Consider the following 17,971-nt stretch of genomic DNA (forward strand, 5'->3'; position numbering starts at 1 on the left):
TGACATGGCTCTTTCAGGACTGGGAAAATTTCACTCAAATAGTTTCATACTAAGGACCACACTTATAAGGGTGTCTTATCCTTTTCTTCTTTTCCCAATTTCCCATTGTGAGTTGCAGTTTCTAGGTTTTGCTTTTAGTGGCTGCATGGATTGGCATTCCTACAACTCAAGATTTGTTTTAGGATAGATAACGGTACTCAGCATCTGCTGTGCTTTCTAATAAATAGTCAGTTGATTCAACCTCTTATCAAGGATATATTCTACACACTGTAGAGCTTAAATTCACTTTCCTTTCCTGAAGTCTGTTTCAATAAGCAGAGAAATAAACAATAAAAACATGTTGAATTTAGCTCAACATTTTTCCTCAGGCTGGCTATCTCCTAGACTTCATCCAGAAAGAGCCTGTACTAGGTATTACCTTGCTGTGGACAGCTGTACTAGTCTGCCTTAAATCTGTGAGGGCTCAGTGAGCTGGAAGACAATACTTAATATGCCTTGATATCAACATATGCCAAGGGGTTCACTTTTTTTCAGCCAAACCCTGTCTCTTACATTCTCTGATATAGCACAGAAATATGGCAGTTAATATACAGGTTTTTATCTTGGCTGAAGGTCTCTTAAAAATGATGCTGTTATCTGTTATCTATCAAGGAGTGTCAGAAGCCAGATCCAAAGCAAGCAGATTTCTAGGGTTTGCCTTCTTTCTGTCCAGAAGTGATCCAGGGCTTGAGGACATGCCAGACAATACATTAATACTTAGTTTTAAAAAATGTACAGTTTTCATATATGCATACAGACATAGAAAATGCAAACGTGATGTGTATATATTATATAGTTGCTACATAAACAAGTATGAAAAACATAGACATGAAAGCCTTTTCTTTTATAATGCTATAAACAAATACAGCCGTACAGTTCTTTTCAATATGCATTTGTTTTTATCAATGTACTGAAGAACTCTTTTTTTTTTCTTTTCCACTATATAGTTCTTTTTCCTAACAGAAGCAGATTTATTTTATTTGTCCAGCCATTGTCTGGTACAGTAATGTGACTCATCCCCCAAGTCCTGGGATGTAGAGTAAATCATCTGCAATCCACATTTACAGCCATTCATTCTCAATAACACAGTCCTAAAGAGAACTGTTGTGTTTTTTTTTCTTTCAGGAGAAAGTAAGTGTTTTCCTTTGGAAATGTCTTCACTGGCCATTGAACTGCCTTTCCTGTTCGCTTTTGAAAGAACACAATTAAGTAACTGATTAGATCTGTCAGTGCAGTCAAGAGAGCAGGAGGAGAATGGCAGGGCAGAAATACCTTTCTGCAGCAGCAAATAGTTCGTTTACTCCAGGGATCCATCAGCCACACGGTGCTGTTATAACAATCAACCCAAACAAACACTGAATGATATTTTAAATATTCTTTAATTAATGGTATTTTACTTTTTTCCTCAAAAGGAAAAAAAGTACGTTTGCCAGCTGGGATAGTTGTCTCAACTTTCCTCTGCCTGTGGGGCTGGCTTCGGTTAGAGCAGTTCAAGGAACAGAGTCTGCTGGCCTGGACAGATGCTCCTGGCTTTTCCCTGCCTCCAGCCCAGCTGTGAGCCCTCAGTACACCCTTAAATGGTGGTGATGGATGTCCAAGGTCTGTGGCATGAAATCCCACGTATGGCTGCTGCACCGATCTCTTCAGCTCTGTGCTGTGTTTCAGGACTGAGCTGGAAGGGGTGGGTTAGTTTGCCTGACCTCCCTTGGCTTACATGGCAGTGACTTTGGCCCATCTCATCCTCCCCAGGCCAACAACAACTATAAGTTAATCATATTGAAACTGATATCAGCCATGGTTACCTCAAGGGAGCTCTGGAAGGAACGAAGGCCATGAGTACCAGCGGGATGGTAACCAGCATTGCTTGCAGTGTCCAACTGCAATTGCTGGCTCCAGCTTCCAAGCCAGCTGGTGAGGACGTGAGACTTGGTAAGGAAAGAGGCCTACAGGAGCCTTTAATTATGCTGGAATACTTTGCTGAGTAACAAAAATAAGCTGCTTTGTAACACTGAGGTCCTGTGTGAATCCATTAGAAAAACCCCACTCATTTTCTTTAGCATCAGGGTGGAAACATGACTCTACAGCAAATCCCATATTGAAATCCTGTTTAATTACTGCAACTCAGCCTTAAGGCTGAGATTATGTGTCCAAAGACGTGCTGGTGCCCACTGGTATTTTCAGGTTTTTCCTTTCTTTTTGTAGAACAATGACATTCACATCCATCACAACCCAAAGCAAAGGCAAAGCTCTGTATTCGGTTACTTTCTGCTGTTTGCTGCAGAGGACAACAAAGCACTCATATCATCCACAGTCTGGGGTTGGCTGGCGTTTGGTTTGGGTTTTTTGTTTGCTTGCTTTTAGAGGCAGTGATCTATAATTTTCAACAGCTTGAGAACTATTGAAATATATAGTCACGCTACAGTGATCTTGTCAATACAAGTTCATTGTGCCAGGCCTGTGAATGAAACTGGCTTTGCTAAATAAGGAACTGAAGAAATAGCCCCTGCCTTTCTGCTAGGTTCAGTAATATACAGACTTCCTTCCCAAGAAAAGTTATATGGTCCTATCAGGCAAGTCTCTATTGATTTTCTGGTGATGCTGAAGGAAGGAGGTTGACAATGAATCTGTATAACAGAGTTCCAGAGTGGCTTTCTAAGTGGTTTGAAACTTGTGGCAAACCATTACTAGTAACTTAGTATCTATAAATAACCTTATTTCTTGGTTTGTTTTGAATGCCTACTGTTGATAGCTTCATGAATTGTTTCAGCTTTATCTGTTTCAGGGTCATTTACACACATACATGAACAATTATTTCGTTAGCTTCAACATATGCTGTATTTGTGCACTACCAGAAAATTGCAAAGTTTGTTAAAAGTTGTAAAATACAGATGGCATTTACATAACCCAAGGGGTATAAGGCACTAATTTGTTTGAAGTCTTCATTTAAATGTTGAATTCACTCACATTTAGATTTATTTAACCTTTAAAAGAGTGGTTTACTTTGCTGATTATTTTTTCCCTGTTCTTACCCCTACGATTAATTATCACAATCTGTAGTTCAGCCATTACAGTCACCTTTTATCAAGTGTTTTCCCAGACTACTGCTTTTCATGGTGTTTGTCTGGGGCATTCAAGAAAAAAAAAAAAAACACAACTAATTGCAGGAATCTAAGAAACTGCACTTTTTTATAAAGCTTACTGTTTCACCATCGTATATCCTCCTGATCTCCAATTATTATGCAGAGCCAGATGTCACAAGTGTCACTCAGGGTGAACCTTGAACTGCCCCGTGCTGTGATTGGGAAGACCACCCTTCTCTCAGCCCTCTGCTTAACCCATGCTGTCACTTAACTTTCCCTTCGTGCTTGTTCAAGGATTCTGTTCCTGACTTTGTGTGACAGGATCTCTGGTTCCAGCACTAAATACATCCCAGACCTTGCAAACCAGCTGGTGGAGGTACTAAGATGGTGCCATGCCTTGTCCTACCAGGGAAGAGGTCACAAGAGAAGGGCTGAGGCTTATTGGTAGAGCCCATCAGCCTGGCAGAGGATAGATGGAGACAGATGGGTACAAGGTCCTGGAGGGAAAGCTCAGTGGAACAACTCTGAGCCAGCCAGGGCACTGACCTGAGGTGTCTGAGGTTAACCTGATTCCAGGAAGTCACACTGAACAGTGGAGATGGTGACCAGGCTGCCTTCCCCTCTGCTGGGACACTTGGACACTGACCCAGCGGGAAAAGGTAATGGGGTGCCTGCTTGGCATCACTGACACCAGATCATTTTTCAATTTTTGCAGGGAGACGCCAGTAATAAACTTCATTGTGGCTATAAAGACCAGATGACCTCTGTTCTGAGAGACTCTGGTCTGGGACAGCAGTCAGCCATGAATTTTGTACCTGAAAATCTCCGTGTGAATACAAATAAGGCTGTTAGAAGTCACCATCAGCTATTGAAGAACACTGGGATGGTAACTGCAGCTATTGACAGACTTTGGAGAAGGAAATTTTCAAGTTTAATTGTGAACTTTGTGCATTGAAACGCATGGAAGCTTTATTGCTTTACCAACTTTTACCACAGCGGTAAGTATATTTCTGGGTATTGCTGAATATTTATGTATGTTATCCTTACTGCATATTGAGGTTTAAATTACACTAGATGTGTCTTTGAGGTCTCTGCAGTGTGAGACATGGAAGAGGAACTGGCCCATAGCAAGGTACTTTTTGAAAGCACTGATGATCACAATGGTTTGTTAAGCACTTTTCAGACAAATATGCAGACACTAAACAGATTACTGCATCTGCCTCGGACAAATGTTGCAGCTGTTTGGAAAAACACAGCAGCTGTATGTGATCCTTGAGAAAAGGAACTGCAGAATAACTTTTCTTTTGACCTTCCAGGGCATCTAAGGCAGGCTGCATTCAGTTACCCCTGTTGTGCTGTCATCATTGCCCAGACGTTGTCAATCTTCCCTGTCCAAAAATGCTTTGAGACTTTGTTGATGATAAAGTCAATAGCATTTGTTCATTTCAGGCACTGCAACATTAGCAACCTCATAACCTCTCTTGCTGTATTGATGTTGATCACCTCCTTAGTCATTAAGTGGTTCATCCACATCACAGCTTAACTGTGCAAGTATGAAACACATTTAAAAAAGCCCACCTGTTGGGATGCTTAAAATCCCATCAAAAAAGATATCTGGGCATCTCAATTTCTCCTGTAGACTGGGCGTATACTTATTCAAGTCCACAAAGTATCCTGCTGATCAGGTATTTTCTCCCACCTGCCACCTTGCAGAGGCCCTAACAGCTTATTTATCAGCTGTATTTTTCTCTACAGCTCCATAAGTATTTAATATTGGGAAAAGTGAAGCAGCCTCAAGAAAAGAGTATCTCCTTACAGGTAGACTTGTGGTTCCCATTCTTCTGCTGAAGCTGCTCCCTTTTTCCCAATACAGTCAGATTAGTCCTGCACAAACCATAGTAAGCAGCTTTACCACCCAAGCTCTTTGACAAATGCACAAACTGAAGTCATTCCCCTAGGAAATAGGAAATACCAGCCAAATGCCCATGCCAAATTCCATATCAGGAGTACTCCTGATGGGATTTTTCATATCCCAGTTAAGGGGTCTGATCAGTGGGCTGAGAAATGACAAGAACAAATGTTTCACCACCTCTTCCTATGACAGAGTTAGTCTAACTCGTGCTCCCATATTTAGGAATGGTTTGGTAGCTGTGGATCCTGCATGGAAAGTCATGTCTCTGGCCTGGATGTAGGTCCCAGTCAGATGCTTTGTTTGGTACTGTAGACTGAAGCTGATGTAGGGTGCTGCTTTTTTGTGGACCGTGTTGTTAGGTATGTTACTCTTCCCATGTCTGGAAGTTCCCTCAAGGCCATGGTAGCAAGGTAGCAAGATACCAAGATATGGGTATTGCAAGGCTGGGATGCAGAGCCTCATTCTTTCACATTATTTTCATGTTTCTGATATCAAAGAAAAAGTGTCTGTTGTGAAAAACAGCTTGTTATGGTTAAGAAAATGAAATGTAGTGGATTTTGATAAGACTTAATTATTTTGGGGAGACAAATGTGCAACATCATCAGCTTTCAATAGTTCAAGGGACGAGGGAATTAACAGGACGTCTTATGAGGTGACTTAAATGTACCCATCAGGTGGGTTTTTTTGCCTTTATTATAGTGTGTGTGCAGATTCTCAGGACTTTGATGATATCTAGATCTATTAAGCAATTTAACGTTCACTCAAGGTGAACAGGAGGAAAGTCAGAGTCATTTCTGATTTGATATTAGTCACAGGTTGAATGCTAAGGTCTGATAATTATTTGAACAGGACCTCCCTTTGCCAGCTAGTCAGGAGACATTGAATTTCATTAAATAAGATTACTGGGTCATGACATCGACTGTATTGTGAATAGTATTTGATCAAGGAGAATACAATGAAATAACCTTCAGACAAGGTTGTCAACACACAAAGACATCTTAAATGAAACCCACTTTACAATGAAGCAAATCCAACAACCTTCAGGCAAAATTTCCTTTGTCTGTAAAAGAAAGGTACTTACCTGCAGACTTACAGGTCAGGTTCAGAACTCAAGAAAAGGCTTCCATTTTTTATACATCAAATAGACTACTCCACGTGGGCTCAATAGTGCACAATGTGGAGGCGGGCTCTGCTGGCTAGGCTAGAGAGTCAGCTTTGATTCCTTACTTCCAATGTGCTTTTTCTAAAAGGAAGCCATGTTTTATATCTGCTGCCTTCTGTGCCAAATCTGGCGTTGGCACTCCCTGCTCTGCAGACCACCATTGCACCTAATTAAAGCAGGTAAAGGAATGAATAACCCATTGCAAAAGAAGAGTAGCATATTTTTTCCTTCCAAAAATGCCTTCTCCATTACACTGAACTACTTTGTTTTCTTCAGAGCTGGCTAGGAGCTGGGAAACACTGGTAACCACCAGTGGCTGAGTTCATAAGTGTTAAGGAGACGATTAAGTTGAAAGCCATTTGCTATGAGATCACAAATTCAGTTATGGATGATGAACTCCCGTGAATGCCCACATGATTGTCACATAACCCAAGCCACCATATAATCCAAGTATATTAGTATTTCTGACTATTCCCAAGGAAACAGTGTCCAGTGCTGGCTCACCGCTCCCATCTTGTAAACAGCTTGAACACAGTTCATGAAACATGAACGCAATTCCTGTTGCCTCCTCTGATCCTGTGTAACAGCTGCTTGTGACACAGCTAGATACCTTGGCTGCACCTTTCTCCTGCTTATTTCTACAAATGCAGAGGTCCAACTGTCTGAGAACAGGGAAGGGCTGGCATCATGTCAGCTGAAGTCCTGGTGGACCACATGCAAAAACTCTGACTGCATCTCAGTACAAGCAATCTGGTGCTAGGTGAAGCTGTGAGTGTAGGCATATTGCTAACACTGAGACAGAAGTGATCAACACAGGCAGAATTTTCACTACCTGATGTGTTACCTGATGCAACACTCAGTCTTTGCTGTCGCTGTGGTTTTGGAGTAATGGCCAAGTGGACTGCTAGAAAGGTGGTGGTGCTGGAGGGAAGGCTGTGTCTCGAAGAAAATTGCAATATGGATTGTGAGAAATTATTAGGCAATGCAATTTAATCATCTTCCAGCAATTGTGTGCAGCAGGGTATGGCTGATTTTATCATATGGGTGTTCAGGCAGCATGTCAAATGGGTGTGTTTCAGCCATGTGTGTCACTGATGGACTCAGAAACCAAACGTTCACAGGATGTTCTGAGCATGTGTGAGGGGAAATCATTTGGAACAGTATAAACTCAGCAGTAATGAGGTGAGGGATAGGAAAAATACATAATGAAAAGTTGAAAGTCTTTTGCCAAAGATAAAGTGTCCCATTTAAGTGTTCTGCTGAGGTGAAGAAACCTCAAAAGAGAAGAAAGTGATGTGTGTGTAAGGAAGACTGAAGTGAGTTGCCTGGATAAAATACTGATGTGACCCAAAGCCCTGTTTGGTTATGCAAAGAGTTCCTTATGCAATGCTTTTAATGGTAGAACACTCCGGGAGCAGGTCATTTTTCCTCTCATGGTAGTTCTGTACAACCTGGAAAATGATAAGCATGCTGCTGAATGCTCTTTTATCACAGCACAAAAAGGAACCGTGTCATTAATTGTTGGCATTACGCATAAGCTGGAACTAGGTTTTGGTGACGTTTTTTGTTTTGTTTTTTTTTTTTTTTTAAAAAAAACAATCAATCCTATGAAGTCATCCAAGGTTTCTTGAAAATTAAAGAAAACAAAGCAAAACTGTAACCAAACAAAGCAGTCAGGTGGAGTGAATGTTCGGTGTGCCTGGACTGGTCTCATTTAAGTTCAAACGTCTGGTCATCAGAAAAATAATACTGAAAGAACATTATTAATTAGGACATCTGTTTCTACCTAGCACTTCTTTACTTTTCATCCATGCAGCCCCAGAGCAAACTGTGAGAAAAATGTGTAACAGACAAGGACGCTGGGGCTCTCAAAGATGTGCAACTGTGACTTTGCTCATTCCATGCAAATTTCTAGGAACTGAGGAGGAAACCCTTTTGTAAGGGGAAGCCATAATGTCAAACACAGCTGTTTCATGTCACTTTTTAGAGTGCAGTACCAGTCTCAATTTGGCATGAATGTAGTTATTTCATTAGCAACTCAGAAGGTGAAATCGCTTTTTCAAAGGCAAGCCTTTAGAATGAAAACATTTTCAGTTCACTGCAGCCCAGAAGGCATCACAGCAATAGTGAAGCCCTCTATGTGACATCCTTCCTCCACTGTGCCTTGGAAATTCTGAAACCATTTCTGTAAAGAATCTGTTGCTGAACCTGGTTATAAAATTCATTGGAGGGAAATGCAAATGGCTGCTAATGCGCAGGAACAAAAAGAGAAAAGACCGATTCATTTCTATGAGACACAGCGATGGATTGTGGTGTGACACATTATTGGGACTGCAAAGGGATAAGCTCCTCTTATGGATTTGGTGATTATTTATGACTGTTAACATCCATCAACAGAAGGGCAGGGCAGTGGTTTTGGTACTACATCATTACTGTGCCTGTTAGAATTGCACAGGGGTGGAAGGGAGAGCTCTCTGTAAGCAGACTAGCATACTGGCTTTTGGGACTGAATCTTCTTTCACAGCCTGGAAAAGCATTGCATAAGAAAATTGTCGTTCATTACTTCAAATTTTTAGAGGGAGAGCTGTGATATGTGAGAAACAGATCCACTTGCCTTTATAGCATAAGCTAGGAAATACTGAGACAAAGAGAACAAATACTCGGCTTGGCCCACATTTCTTCCCCTGTATGTCACTTGGCCCCTTTTCCAAAGCACGCGCGTATGAAAGGGGTATGCCAGGGCTGGCAAGGGACACAAGGGACATAGAGGAGTAAATTTTCAGTGAAAAGAGTCAGGGTTTGGCATGAAAGCTAGGTATGGCTCGCTCAGGATCACTGCCCTCAGGACCAGCTTAGGGTCACAGGGGCAGAATACTGTGGCTGGGTAACGTATGATGAGGCTGCGTATGTGCTGTCACATCTTGCTGTTAGGACACAGGAGGCAAAACTAAACCAACTTTTTTCCGGTTTTAAACTCTAGTAAGTGCTAGCACCCCTTCAAAATACATGGCCGCAGATGGGGTGGGAGCCCCAGCCTGTATAACTCACTGTACCTTTAGGGGAGTCCGCGTTAGCTTACTGTGGTCGAAGATTTCGCTCCTAGTAATGAATGTCAGAAATCATAAGGAAAACAACCAGTTAAAAAAAATAATCCTGCATCAACACTGCCAAATTAAAAGATGTGTTATTAGCATTGCAATAACCTCATAACCTTTTATTTGAAGTCAAAATAACTTCCCTCTACCATGGCAGCAGATTATCTGCCCTTTCTGGCATTACTGTTCTTGCTGTGCGCTCCCTGTCACTTGGGACTGGGATGCAGCCAGTGGAAAGATGATGGCTTGGCAAAAATGACTCAGCCCGTGCTCATTTGTAAACTGACAGTTGTGTACTGGAAAACATGAAGGGGAAACCAAGTTCGCTTTGTAAACAGTGGGAAACATCAGCAATATCTGTGCAACTGTTATGTAATGTCCGAGTGAGATGCTGTGATTTCTGGGCGACGTCTGGAACGCTGTCACAGAAACACTGAAAAACAGAACGTCAAAGAGAAGAGGCAATGTGAGTACAAGGAAAAACAAGTAAAACCCTAAAAAGCTTGAGAATTCAGAGGCTACTAATAACAAATTGCTGAAGAGATTGTGCATAAGTATTGAACCCAAGAAACACAAGAAGCAAGCAGCATGAATCAAGAAAAAAATTCTCTATGCTCTCGGTTTCTTTGCATGAGAGCTTTGGTGGACTTTTAAACGTGGGCCAGCGCCTGCCTCACTCCCTCTGCTGGGAGTAATAGGGCCAATTCCATCCATCCAGACTGCTAGGGAATGAGTATGTGGTCATACTATTTTCTCTGAGTGCAGCCTTGGTACTGAGAAGCTTTCTGTGACAAAAACCCTCTTTGATTTGACCTTTCTACCTTTTGCCAATAAGAAATCCCTCCTGTTTCTCTCAGACTGTGTTTAACCCCAGTCCTCCCTTAAGGACTTTCTGGAATGACCTCTTCTGGAAAGCACCTCCCAAGGTGATCGTCAGCTGTAAATCAAATTGCATTTGAGGTCCATTATTTCTATCTGAATTAGAGCTAAGTGACATTTGCAGCGCTGATTTACTCTAATTTAGTACATCTTGAACCAACTACTGAGTCACAACACAGGCTCCATTCCTAAAGAAATTTATGACACTGATTTCTCAAGACGGAAACTGTAGCAGACAGTAACAGATGTTTAAATTGCTCTTCTTCTGTGAGGACCTGCACATCCAGATTAAGTGCTGAAAATTTCTATCTCTCTCTTTTTCATTTGCTTGGCTCTTACTTGCCTTTAATGATCAGAATAATTTTTAGAGCTGATCCATCAATGACTATGCACACACCATAAGTGAGAAGCACTACACCAGTCCTTTCATCAACATTTCTGTGGTTCCTGATTACTCATAGAATAAAAAGTTCCAGTCTTGCAATTATTCTGAGTAGATAGAGAGGGCTAGTCATGGCTCAAATCTACGGGTTTTGTGGCTTTGCAGGTCATTCTTAATGGGCTGATAGCCTTCCCAAGCTGATGACTTCAAACCAATAGTATTCTGCTGCACACTATGAACCCTGTGCAAGCTTCCTCTGAGTCATGCTGTTCCACAAATAATTAATGGGTATTTTATTCAGAAAAAGGAAGCACACAAGTACAATTTAAGTAGGAAAAAAAAAATGTTGGTGCCTATTATATAGACATATTCTCTTGGTAAAAACAAATCATAAAATGATCTGGTTTTCCACATTGCCAGTGTTCTGCTATTAATTTTTTTTTTTATGATTGCTTATTTTGATAACTGGCTGGTATGGCTATTGAGCTAGACTGGGTTAGAATTTTCTCCTTTACCATGCACATACTTAAGGGACCGTTGATGCTTAAAAGTTTGGTGCCATTTTTACTAAACCTGATGGTAGTAGCTCTGGCCAATTCTGTTTTACAACTAACCAAACCAAATACCTGAAATTTTGCAGGATCTGAAGGATACAGATGAGCAGGAGAGGTGTGGAAGGGAAAAGAGAGAAGCACTTGTCACATCGTCTTTCTCCTGGTGGCACTGCGGTATGTGCAGCCCTGAAGCGGGTGGGGTGGGTGGGAGGTGCTGCTACACCTTCAGGTTCCCCCATTGCTCCCCGGTGGGCTGTGCAGTTTGGCCAGGTCATGGGTTTTCCCAGTCTCTCAGTTTACTTGTTTGCAGATCAATTTAACACCGATGTGCCATAAGGACATTATGTGAGTTAGGTAATTCATTAACATATCTCGTTAAGCTCATCAGTGAAACCCATTGCAGAAATTACAAAGCATTACTTCTGAAGATAAAAAATGCTGTGTCTGGCTGCACCTCCTGGTATTTGTTGTCCTTTCTCACCGCCTTTCCAGTTTCACTCTATCTGTACTGTTACACACTTTGAAGGGCACACAAGAGGTGGCCTCTGTCTGACCAGGTCCTGTGCGTGCCCATTTCACACGCTGCATTTATCAGTGTCCATGGGTTATCGCAGTCTCTCAGCAAAGCAGTTCATTGAGAAAAGGTAGCATGAAGTATTTTGAGAGCTGCATTGGGTCAGTTGTTGAATTCTTGTGAATTGAGAGTTTTCCACCAGCCAGCTCTGTCTGATGCATGCACGCGGCTTGTTTTGCTGTTTTGTGGCAGTGAAGGTGCCCTGCAGCTACGGTGGTGCAGGCTGGGGACCCTCGTGCCACGGCTGCCGGTTGTGTCAGAGCTGTGCCCCTGTGAGGTTTGACTCTGTGGATCCCCCTAACCACCAGTGACCAAGGAGAGACCACTAAGCTTGTTACACTTACAGCTATTTAAAAATCAAACTCTGGTTTCAAAGTAAAAGTTTAATACCTAATCTTCTCAGCTCTGATTTGTTTTTGGTTTGTTTGGTTGGGTTTTTTTCCCCTTTGGTCATGCCTTACCACCTGGACAGCTCTGCAGCATTTGTCCCTGGAAAACTTTGAGGCTCGCTCCCTGGCATACACAGATTTTTCTCCAAGACAGCTTTTCATAGAAGCTTGGTTTACTGTTACTATGCTGATTTTACAGTCTGTACCAGTTTTGTCTTTTGCACTTGATTCTGTGAAGTCTCGCACAGCCTCAGCACCTACTCCCTCCCATAAGTGGCCAGAATTAGAATTACTCAGCATGCCAGGCATTAGCACTATAGGTACTCAATCTAAGGAAATATTTGGAGAAGAAAAGACAGAATGAATCAAAAGAAAGAGCAAGGGAAGCTAGTGCCAGATAAATGCAGACAGAATCATGACTGCTAGACAGCCGTGTTTCCAGCTTCTAAATTTTATCTAGACTGTGGTGATAAACACAGACTATCATTATGTGTGCCAGACTTCATGCATGCCTTCCTTTAAAGTGCACGTTTATACCGGGATGGATCCTGAAGGTGCCTGATGCTTAATCTTAGAAATAGTAGTTCAATGGAAATGAAGCGCTCAGGAAACAAAAGACAAATGATCTTCACAAAACATTTTTTTTGACATTTGATACTCCCATGTAAACAAGAGACAATAAAACCTTCTGGGAGTCTTGTTAGCCAACAGTCTCCAAACTGCAATGAAAGAAGGATTTCAAAACTATTTCACAACTGCACTTGGATGAAACATGTTTACTGTATGTAAATGAACAAGATGTTCTGTTCTTTTAGGGTTCATCAGCTCCTCACTGTGTTAAGCCGGTTTGGCATGTGCAGGAAAATGGTCTTCTTCAGAAGATGCTGGACAGACAAATAGTTGTTTTTCACTGAAGGTTTCCAGACTTTACCAAAAAAAGATACTTAAGTGCAAGTTTTTGGCTCAGAAGTCATTTAACTTGATGTTCATTTATTTTGCTAGCTAGAAATAATGACAAAGTAAGTTATTTAATAAAGAGATGTGGACTCAGAATTTCCTGTGACAATAAATCGCCGTTGCATTGTTCACATTGTCAAGCAGTACGCACCCAAAATGTGACTAGTCTTGGCAACTTGAAGCTGTTGATTTCTATGTATAGGAATTTCCTTTAACAGCTTAGGCGCCTGCATATAGCTGGTCCATGACATGGCATGTGTACCAGCAAGCCTCTTCGCAATTAGCTAAGAGAAAACCCAAGATCCATTGCAGACTGGTAAATTGCTCCTTTACCCAGCTGTTTGTGTAAGGAAGCAGTGTAGTTAGACACTTTGTTTCTTTGCTATTCTGTTCACTGTCAGGGTATCACTTGCTGAGTTATGGAGGTTTAACTACTGTGGTGGTAGTTTGCATCTTGGACATTTTATCTGGGTGCCATCAGAGAAAAAAAAAACAACCCAACCCTAAATGGGACTGCAATTCTACGTGGGCCAAAAACTTCTGCTCTTTTTTGAGGCTTGCTGCAAAGGCTGACTAGTGTGGATCAGAGTGTGGGGCACAGGCACGGGGGTGAAATAAAGAGCATTTTGTTATTCTTCAGCCTCCTCTACATTGCTGTGTTAACCACCTCTGCTGTTGATAGGACTCCAGCTCAAGCATACGTGTTCGCCTCAGCTGGAGCAGAGGATGTGCCTCATGGAAACTGCTGATGGATCTGTTTATCCAGGCTAGCAGTGGCCTTGTATAGGGCTGTGGAACAAATGTGGAGCTGGACAGTGATTTATTGTTCCCAGGCCAGCAAGCAACAACAGTTGTTATGTGCTTAGACTGCTGACGCTGTGCTATAACCTGCAAAATTCCTCAGTCTGAATTGGCTTTTTTCCTCGCCACCATTTCATGCAGGTACAGGCGCGCTTGACTGGAGGCTGCGAGGAGCAGGGAGGGGTGGTGGCACCCGTCACCCACGGCCTCTGGGCAGAGGGTCCTGTTCACAATCCCACGACTGGCTGTCTTAGGGATAACTGCTTTTATTGCTCTCTTTTGTCTTCATAACACGAATCGTATGCCTTCAAGGAAGTTCAAGGTGATAAAAGCATGTTTGTCGTGAAATTTTGCTCCATGTCATGAAAAGAGTATTTTCTTTTTTCTTTGGTTCCGTGTGTGAATACTGAACTGATCGTTTAGTTTCTTGCCCCATTCTAGTCCCACACTACTGGTTCTAGTAAGGGAAAAAACCACCACCTCTGTTTTTCCTCTTACAGCTTTACTGCTTGGATATTGTTCTGCTCAACAATCATAGTTTAGATTACATGGGCATCTTTTCCCTGTTTGATCTCTCTAAATCTAAATCTTATCTGAATCCATCAAAATACCGCACAACCAACAGTCCAGCAGTAGTTTTTGTAGTAACTTTCAATTTAAATATTGTACTAAGGAAAAGTGTTACAAATGCACCGAATCCCTAGTGGACTCTGCTGTTATCATTTATGAAATGTTAAGGGCATTAAGGTAATGCATCATTTTCTCCACAGGCTTAAAGCAACTGGTTTTCTGAGATATCAGTACTTTCTGGAATCAGTGGGAGCTGAGAGTCCACAAAGAAGCACAGAGATTTAGGAGTGAAGACTATGGGCCAGGTTTGCTGTGTGTAAATGCAAACCAGAAGGGCCAAAGCAAGGCTGCTCCAAGTTCTGAAAAGTCTGAAAATGTTTCCAGTTTACAGAGATATTAGATGAATCTACAAGACTGTTTCCATTTGGATCAAGAACGTGCTCTTGAAGCAGGGCTTCTGCTCACCTTGACCGGCTGTGTCCTGGTTCTCTCTCCATGGTGGTCTTGGAGTGCGTGGCCTGGGTTCCTTCTGAGTACAGGTAGAGCAGAAAGGGGCTCCGGGAGGGCACCTGATGTATTCCAACCAGCACTCAGCCCGCAGGACCAGGCTGCACTTAACTTTAAGTAAGACGTGTAGAGCATGGTGTTAGGTCCTCAGCACTAATTCCTTTAGTCTGCATATCCACAGCTATTACTTCCCATTGGTCCTACTCCAGTTGCCACGAGCTTTAGCTTGAGTTTCAGAGATGCAGGTTATTCGTATTTGCCACTGAAAGCAATTGTAGATGCTCGTAGTTTTTGTGAAAATGAAAAGGATGCCCAGATTCCTGAAATCATATGTCCTGTGAAAGACGTCCGGCTTTGAAACCTGCATAGAAATTTTGTTCTCTTTTAGTTAATAGGGGAAAAAGAATATGGAAAAAAAAAAAAAATTCTCAGCACCTTTCTTCTGCAATGCATCTGAAACCTGTATTTTTGTTTGATAGGTTGCAGTACTTTAATGTTTGCAGGTTATTCTGGGCTATTTTTTTTTTCAAACTTATTCTTCTACTTAATTATTTGGCTGTCTAGAAATCCAACACAACAGTGAAAATTCTTTCGAATAGTAAACAATGCATCATTAGGAATATCTGAGAAACCTTCTTCCAATAGATCACAATGTTGTCAGCTGGTTTATGTTCATATGCTAATACAGGGCATAGAATACACAAGACAGCACAATTATTTTGAAAGAACATGTAAACACTTATTTAGCCATGCACTGGGCAAATGCTATGAGCTTCAGCACAAAAACGATGCAGACTTGAAAAATCTGTCTTGATGTTAAAATGCACGGATTAATACCAACAGCTACACATAGACACTTTCCATATCTTGTGGCATTTGAGTAGCTCTGCTGTTGAACAGACACAGTGCATCTTTTAGAACAACTTAGTCTTGGTTTTGGTATGGTTTTTCATTGCTCTGTACTTTGTACAGGCTCCCTTCCATCTCTCTATCCCTACCAGTCTGCCTCTTTTTCTGTGCATTATATTATTCACACTAAAATATGGAATTTTCAGCATCTGGATGTTTCCTGCTCTCCTGCCACCTATCTGTTCCTTTACCTATTCTAGATGTTTTGCAACCTTATGGACGTAAGCCAGATCTGGGGATTTTCCTCTCACACCTTGCTGATCAGTCTGCTTTGTGGAATTGGAGGACAGGACCCACAGCTTCCAGGCAGCTTCACGTATCACTGCTGGAATGCTGGCCCATCACCTCCTTCATGGTCTGAACTACTGGTGTAAATAATCTGAAATTGCTTTTGATTAAGTGTTCAGCATAAATGGTAGCACAGTTAGTTATTAGACCGGCTTACAGAGGTTAAACCGTGGAAGTTCTAAAATTAGCTTTACACTGACTATACTTTTCAAACATCTTAACTGAGTTGAATTTCTCAGGAGAAGGCAGGACTGCTGCTGCAAGGCTGTTATTGGAGAGGCTACTGGGTTTACATCAGTACAGCCTCTCATTTCATCTGGCTTATTTGCCCTTGCTGGCACCTCACTGCAGTGGCCGAACAGGAGTTGCCAGATATTGGAGAGAGTCTGTTGTAGCTAATAACATAAGCTCATTTTATGATGAAAGTTTTATGTCAACTGTACTCTGTTTCATCTTTTCACCAACTATGAGCCTCCAAATACAGTGTCTGTACAGATGTTTAGAAGACTAACTGTAGAAAAAGCCTATTGCATCTGTTGATCAGGGTAATTCTAGCTTCAGCAGCCAGTTTGGCTGCCATACATAATGCAGTTTTATAGGCATGAATAGGACATACAGCCCCTAAGGCTCAGCGACCTGCAGCAATGCAGTAGTTCCTGGTTATAATACGGGCTGCATCTCTTCAAGGAGTCCAGAGCCAGCATAATGTACCTGTGGTTGGCTGTAGGGCAGGGTTGGGCTGCTGTTATCCCAGTCAAACCAGAGCATGGCTTTATTGAAACATGATCATGATACATCCCTGTATGCATATATAACATAACATATATAAATTGTATATATAACATAATTTTATGAACTTTTCAGATAGTACAGAGTGGGGAGGCTATTGGCAGTGGGGATGGGGAAGAGACATAGAAATAGGTCTTAAAATAATGGTTCAAACTATCCACATCAGAGGGTGTAAAAGGGGAACTTGCTGCAAGGGAAGCAGTGACCATATCTGCCAGATGTGCACCATGAAATTATGCTGAGACTGCTTTCCCCAAAATGCCCCAGCAAGTCCTTGTCTCCTGGCTGGCCCCTTGTCCTCTATTAGTCACAGTTCTGAGACAGTGAACCTGAACATAGTAACTGGGGTGCAGGTTTGGATGAACAAATACAGAAGGATGGCAATCTGAATATGTCTGTGAGGGCAATGAAAGCAAGACAAAATGTATAAAAAATCTGAAATGCAGGTTACATGACCATCCCAGTCTTGATTAAAAATTGGCTCAGTAGTTCTCCATCATACATACAACCTGGCCAAAAGACTAACTAAATCCATTTTTCAGTGTGCAGCCACCAAGACAATGCACAGGTATCAACCCCCTGGAGATATTTTAATTCAGAAATCCACTTCACTGCTATATGGCAATTAGAGAAAACTGCAATTGACGTTTTGGCTTTTAGTTATTTTCATTAGTTTTATAATCATTCTCACTCAGCTGTTACTTTTTAATCTGGACCCTTTTTTGCATTTTAGAATTTTTTTCGAAGTCCACTGCCTCTAAAGCTGTAATTAAGCAAAATAACCAAGCAAAGAACTGATGTAAAAGCAAATAGTTCTGAAATATCAGTAACTGTAGCCTACGACAGACAAAAGTATTATGCACTTTCATCAATCAGTCACTTTAATTGATAGTTGCTAGGCCATACTTCAAAAATTCAGTGAAATGAATAACATACAGTTTCTCTGACCTTGCAAAATAAATAGCAATGCCCTGAAGACACACTAAAAACATGTAAGGAAGTAGAACTGTTTTCTCTATTTTAAACAACATTTCATCCAATGGAAAAAAAGCCAAGAAATACATTTTTCCAGATGATTTAAGAT

At 41.6% G+C, this 17,971-nt stretch overlaps 1 protein-coding gene across 2 annotated transcripts in view; it reads left to right on the plus strand.

Moving 5' to 3' along the window:
- The window catches only part of PID1 (phosphotyrosine interaction domain containing 1), a 150,998-nt gene extending 143,223 nt beyond the window's left edge, over positions 1 to 7,775 (plus strand). For both annotated transcript variants that reach the window (XM_080409986.1, XM_080409987.1), the window contains one exon: positions 1 to 7,775. This exon is cut by the window's left edge. The gene's annotated coding sequence lies outside the window, so the exon portion shown is untranslated.
- Positions 7,776 to 17,971: the final 10,196 nt, after the last annotated feature.

This window comes from Falco punctatus, assembly GCF_963210335.1.
Source record: "Falco punctatus genome assembly, chromosome: 13".
Classification (NCBI taxonomy): domain Eukaryota; kingdom Metazoa; phylum Chordata; class Aves; order Falconiformes; family Falconidae; genus Falco; species Falco punctatus.